This window comes from Colias philodice, chromosome 15 (genome assembly GCF_061535455.1).
Source record: "Colias philodice isolate Cphi_HAF_F1 chromosome 15, ilColPhil1 Martin Lab GWU primary, whole genome shotgun sequence".
NCBI lineage: Eukaryota > Metazoa > Arthropoda > Insecta > Lepidoptera > Pieridae > Colias > Colias philodice.
Genome location: NC_143100.1, coordinates 5,623,422 through 5,630,156, shown reverse-complemented (window position 1 = coordinate 5,630,156; position 6,735 = coordinate 5,623,422).

Sequence of the window (6,735 nt, the reverse complement as noted above, 5' to 3'; positions counted from 1 at the left end):
GATAACAGATGATTATTATTCTGTCGAAGCCTGGGTTATGTTACTTTACCTATTTTGTCGTAGTCCTACAGTAAATGAAAGATATTCCCAAAATACAATGCAACATAGCTTTTACTACAAATGAAAAATCATGAACATATAATTTACAATTTTTATATAAATTCGTATGAATAATAAAATGTAATTCCTTTAAAACTTGCAATAGATTAATTAAATTGCAGACTTTAATGAAATTACGGATCCCACGAGCCTTAACAACCAACCAGTGGTCACCCCATACTGCGAGAATTATAAGCTGATAATAAGACCTAATTTCTTAGCGTATTTTATGATTTTTATTGGCTTTTTCAATTTAATTTAGTCTTTATAAACTATCAAATAATATTGTGAATTATTGCTTTAAAGTCTCTGAATAAGAAAAAAAAATTATTTGGAAAACATCAACATTTAAAATAACATCATCAAGATGTCTGACATGATTGGCAATAATGTAAGGTACAACGTACACAAGAGAAGAATATAATGAATCTCAAATTGATATATGAATTATTGATTGAACAAACATTGATATGTTTCATTGAAATTTTTAAGAACTATATGACCTATTTGTGGTCTCTACACTATCTAAGTTGTGTATATTTTTTTCCTCAATGCATGCGTGTTTTTAAAGTTTCTAATAAATATAATGTATACAAAATTTAATACCTAACATACTTGTTCCCTACTCTACACACGGCGGCCTATGTCAATTGCAATTTTTTGGTGCCCCTATATATCTACTGTTTCGTCTAAATCACTTTCTATATTGTAAGAACTTCTCATAATATTAACTATCTTATTATCTCTATCTTTAAATTTTATCAGTAGATAGTGCAATCAGAAACAAATATAGAAACTTCACAGACAAGTTGATATGACATCTCACAAACGATATCTCAGACTTTTTGTTTGTACTTTAAGAGATAGTGAAATGATAATTTTTTTTACATACAATTAAAGATTAGACCTGGCAACTTATTCTTTATTTAACACATAATGTTAAAAAAATAAGTAAGAACGAAAAGAATAAAGAAAGAGGCAAATTAAATTGCAAAATATGTATAGAAAACAAATATTTAGTATCGTCTACTTCATCATAATTTTATTACACTTCGGTACTACCGATACAGAAACCAATTATTTTTCGACACATCCAAAATTTATGGGTTTCTAACTTTCTAGGCTCATAGCGGGCACTTTACCGGCACAAAATTATTGAAACGTAAAGCAAAATACTCGATCGTTATCATAACATGTATATTACGCTAAAACCGAGCGTAATGGTCGTTATGATATACGAACTTAAGTGTAGGACATTGCCGTAACGCATGGCTGTTATCAGATTTTCGATAACATACCTATATGGTTACACAATTCGAACGGATTAGCCTTAAATCGGAGTTAAGTGCACTTTAGGTTTATAAAAAATAGATTTACTAGCCATTGTGATTAAATCATTTATCATACTAAAAAGAATATTGAAATGTATCTTCCGATGGGTTAGATTTCGTAAATACATAATATCTAAAGCTTACGATAAAACATATTCAACACATAAAATGTGAAAATATAATAAATTGGTTGTAACTCCATCGCTCATCCTTTTTGCAGTATCATCTTATTAAGCCGTATCCGTGTCTTATATCATAATTTGATCCTTCCTGTGAGCGTATGTGGGTAACATTAATAATCTAGACAATTTGGCTTCAGCCGGTTTCACTCTGACAATATCAGCATGTAGGTACTAGGTACTAGCAAACTAAAATTAAATGAAAGTAATAACTACCTAATGAATTAATATATAAGGATAGAGTTTGTTAGTTTGTTATGAGCGTTAAATTTTTGTGTTCTGGAATATCCTTCACTTAAATAATTAAATTAATTTGAAAAAATGCAGACAACAATAAAATTGAAACTCATTAAACGTCCGACACCACGGTACATGCCATAGACAAAGACGCAACCACAACAATGTATTCAGCTTGTATGTATGTCACACCACCGCCAGCCAATATTTCACACGTAGTTCTAGTAAATTTAATCTACTTAGTTAAGACTAACATTACGCCAATTAAATCAGATATGTAGATATATATATGTACGGCGGGTCGCATTGGACATTCATTCCACAAATTGGTCTAAATGACAATTGTTACACCAGGGCACTGTAAACTACTTATCGACCTTGACCTATTGCGTGTTACTAGTTAAATGTCGCAAACGCTGAATACTACCTTTATTTCATAGAAACAACGTATTAAAAACCTTCAAACATAATGCCGACAGCTTAAAGGGCTAGACTATCCTTGAATATATTACACCTGGGACGACAATTATTAACTGTTAGCTTTTATGTTTAACCGTTAAATTATCTCAGAAGTCTGAGCAATATAGTTACTATGTAATGTCGCTCAGGAAAAACGAGAACAAACGCATCTTTATTTGAAGAACTACCAAATTTGATAGGTATGGTAGGTACCATTTAAGATTAAGAAATATAGCAGATTAGACATTGAACAAGAAAAAAGAGCAATTTAATCATATCCTTACAAACCTCACAAAATGAAGTTCACAAATCATTATCAAAGAAAGTTTGAAACCAGGCAGAAAGAAACTACAAAATTATCAAAATTAAAATCAGTCACCACTTTCGTCACCTTCTTATCTTCATCTTCTGTTTTTAGTCACTAACGGTCAATCACCGGAATACTGCTTACCTAATATTATTCACACATAGTAAACAAGATTTAATCCACTTACATTGTATTTAACACACACTTGGTTGTTATGTCTAGACAATAAATAAACATTATCAAAATATTTTGTTCTCTAGATATCACTAAAACTAAAGTTACGACGCCATTATTCACTGTAACTATTAAATGGATTTTACGAGTTTCTGTATTGAAGGTTTATCCTATATAACAACTTCGCTGTAAATTTTACTGAACCTGATTTACATCCATCAAATTAAAGTTATGCTAAATTTTATTATGTCGCATGTCGTAGAGTTTACAGTAGGTAATTTTCAAAACAATGATTCGTTCAGTCGTAACCGACGTGTAGGAAGGAGGTAATCGTCGCAGTAGGAACAAATAAAATACTTTAATTTATTTTAATTCAAATATCATTGCTATTAATAGATGCTCTACAAAATTAATATAAAGCACTACAATAATAATCGAAGTATTTTCTGAAATTAATCCTTGTAAGAACAATGATCTCTATCAGAAAAAATACCACTACTGCTCCTTATTCACTTAAATTAACAATATTATAATTTTTAATATATAATTTTCTATTCTTTATAAATTTATAACAATAAGTATTCTGAAATAAGGGTGAAATAAACAATCATGTAAGAATTCTCGATATTGTGGAAGTTTTAGTACTTATAACAAGAAATATTGAAGATTTTATAATTACCACCGATTTGGAATTAAGGTACTACACTTTACTTTTTAATTTTTTCAAACTCCACAAGATAACTATAACTAACTAACTTTATTAAACATGAAATACTTTAGACTTTTTTATTAGGCAGTCGTTAATATAGGTATACTTTGAACACATTGTTTTCAATATCAAACATTATACCTACTAGTCATTTATCTTGTCTTCATCGGTATACAGTAATCAATTACCCTTATTGAGGACATGTAGGTATTTCTTATTATAGAGGGCGATAGCGGGGAGCGGGGTTGATTTGCGTCAATCAGTCCAGGGTGTCGCTCGTCGCCACTTCATTACATACCTTTATTATTGTGCTTACGTCACTACATCAACTTCTAATGATGTTGTGTAACAAACAATTGACACAGTTCCTTTTAAAGGTGTGTAGCATAAGTGCTGGTGCTCCTATAACTTAAAAACATGTCTTAATACATGTGCCTGACTCTTACGTCTTTGTTGATATTGTAAAAAAAAAAACTATATCCACAAATCTGATTTAGGATGCAACACCATTGTTTCCCACTACACTTTAAACTATAGTAGTAATAAATTTTAAAATTCCTTTATAAAATATTATATTTTCAGATAATGCATGTAATGTTTGGGGTGCGGTAATTATCTAGGTATTTAAACAAAACTATAACTGTTATAGGCTCTCATTCATTTATTATCTTCGGATACGGCTTAAATAATGTTTTACTCAACTATTAAATAGCGGTTTTATTAGTGTGTGTTTCTGAGGCAAAGCCGTTAACGAATAATGATATTATTTGAGAAACAAATTTTATTCCAGAGAGACGCATTTTATTTATTTCAACCATTATTCAGTAAAAACTATAACACGCTGCGAACTAAAAGAGAAAAGTTTAACAGAGGGTTGCAGTATTGTTGTTTATGATAAGCACTAATGTGGCAATTATTTTAATTGTTCCTTTGTACGTCAGAAGCTTACCTTCGTCCAATTTACGTCAGTGGGCGCTTTCACGAAAATATCTTTTATAACAAAACTTATTACAAAGCAAGTGCTAACGATTCTTTTCCCGAACTGAAACGACCATTATACTCATAGTATCCTTTGACAGGACATGAATGGTAAAGAAAGTAAGATTGATTTCCCTTATAGAAACTGGCACAAAAATATTTAAGTATTTAAATAAATATCTTTCGGCTCAATAATAAACTCACTCATAAATAAACTTTTTTTAGTCTATCAATCTTTCAACAAATATTGTTAAATTTCATAATCATTACTAGTCGTAGATAATAAAACAAAACTCTCTTGTTTTATAATCTGAGCAACAAGTTAAATATGCATTTGTTACGGTTTCGGAAAAATAACTACCCATTTTTACTCTGGCCTTACTCTGGCTTACCAAGTTATTTTGTATTTGTTTTTAATCTGAAATCGAACCCAGGAGTACAATTAATATTGATAATAAATGATTAATATAGGAGTAGCCCCATTACCCACATGATAACCATATATCAATAACCACATACAAAAAATACAAAATTGTGAAGTCCTATAAATATCATGTGCGCGATAACACTTAGAACAACAGAGATAGTGACTTTTGTTCACATTCATGGAACACACAACACAATATCTTGTTCAGTGACAACGCTCGCGGTGCGTGGGCGCACATTGTAGTTCACTGCCCATTTATCCAGCGGCCATACTTTAACACTTCCGCTTTATACAAAAACTCCACTTAAATTATCATTCAAAACATCCGCTTCATTGAATACTGTAGAATGTAAATTGATAAAGCAATGTGAACTTGCGATATTGTTAACAATGCTCTCAAATGTGCTACATTTTTTGCGTAGCTTTATATTATAACTTTTAGCCTAACATCTATATATATAAAACTCAAAGGTGACTGATATAGTGATCTATCAACGCACAGCCCAAACCACTGGACGTATCAGGCTGAAATTTGGCATGCAGGTAGATGTTAGGACGTAGGCATCCGCTAAGAAAGGATTTCCCGAAATTCTTGCGGGAACGGGGAAAAACGGGGATGCACGTACAAAGTCGTGGGTGGAAGCTAGTTTAATATATGGACTATGGAGCTGTGTATACGGTTATCTATTTTAAATCAATTAAATTTCATAATTATGGTTAACCAAGAATACTAGGTCAAAAAAGATTCAAATCGTAAGATTTTAACTCAACTACTGTACCAATTTGCGTGAAACATTACCTATAGGTATATGCCAATTAAGAAGAGACAGACACTACACATTGCAGATGTGTAGTGTCTATGAAGACGCGCGCGGCGTGACGTCATACTGCATACGCATCATGAAAAGTCTGCACGTTTCTCTCGCGCGCAAACTAGCTTATGAGGGTGAAGGGGACAATTCTGAGGGACAATTATTGTTTTTATTTTGCAATTGTTTATAAATACAGGGTGATATAATTTAAACAAAGGCGTAATAGGTATACTACTAACTATATTCGACAAGATACTTCGCGGCACGCGGATTAGAATATTTTTTTTTACTTTATCTAGGTTAAATTATGTAATCATTTTAATAAGTTTTGTAAGCAAAATGTAAACGCCGCAAGTTAAAATTTTTCATACATAGCTGAACAATACAGCTTTTATTGTAATGTAGCCTTATCTCTTACGTCAACGTGCTAGGGTTACCTACGCTTGTCTTGTTTTTTGGGAGTGAGCGCACGTGTTATTTGTATTTTTTTATCGTTATTTAGAATAGTTAGTGTTCATCAATTGAGTTACTTTTAAATTATAATTTTACATATAAATTATGAGAGCTTACTGTATAGTAAAATTTTTTTGAACATACTGTATAGTAAAATTGCATAAGTGTGAGTACTGTGAACATGCCAGCTTTCCTTAATCAACCTGTACACTATTATATTATCCTATCGAACTGAGGATTGAAGCTGATTATTATTATCGTAAAAAACATCTCATCTGTGCATTATAAAATTGTGTGTTTGTTATAAGGAAAAGTCATGCATATAACTATACTAAATTTTAAATTTTCTGCAATTCCAGAGATCGACATTTTATCTTTTACAAAAACAGGAAGTGGATCATGTACCACTGATTAAATACTCATAATTACCACCAATAACGGTCGTTTCATAACTATCAATTGTGCATAAATTTAAATAATTATAAATTAGTTGATGCAATGAGTTCAGGGATAAAAGGAGGTAAATGTTGTCGTATACTTTTATTTATGTGCAGTAAGAAAAACAAACAA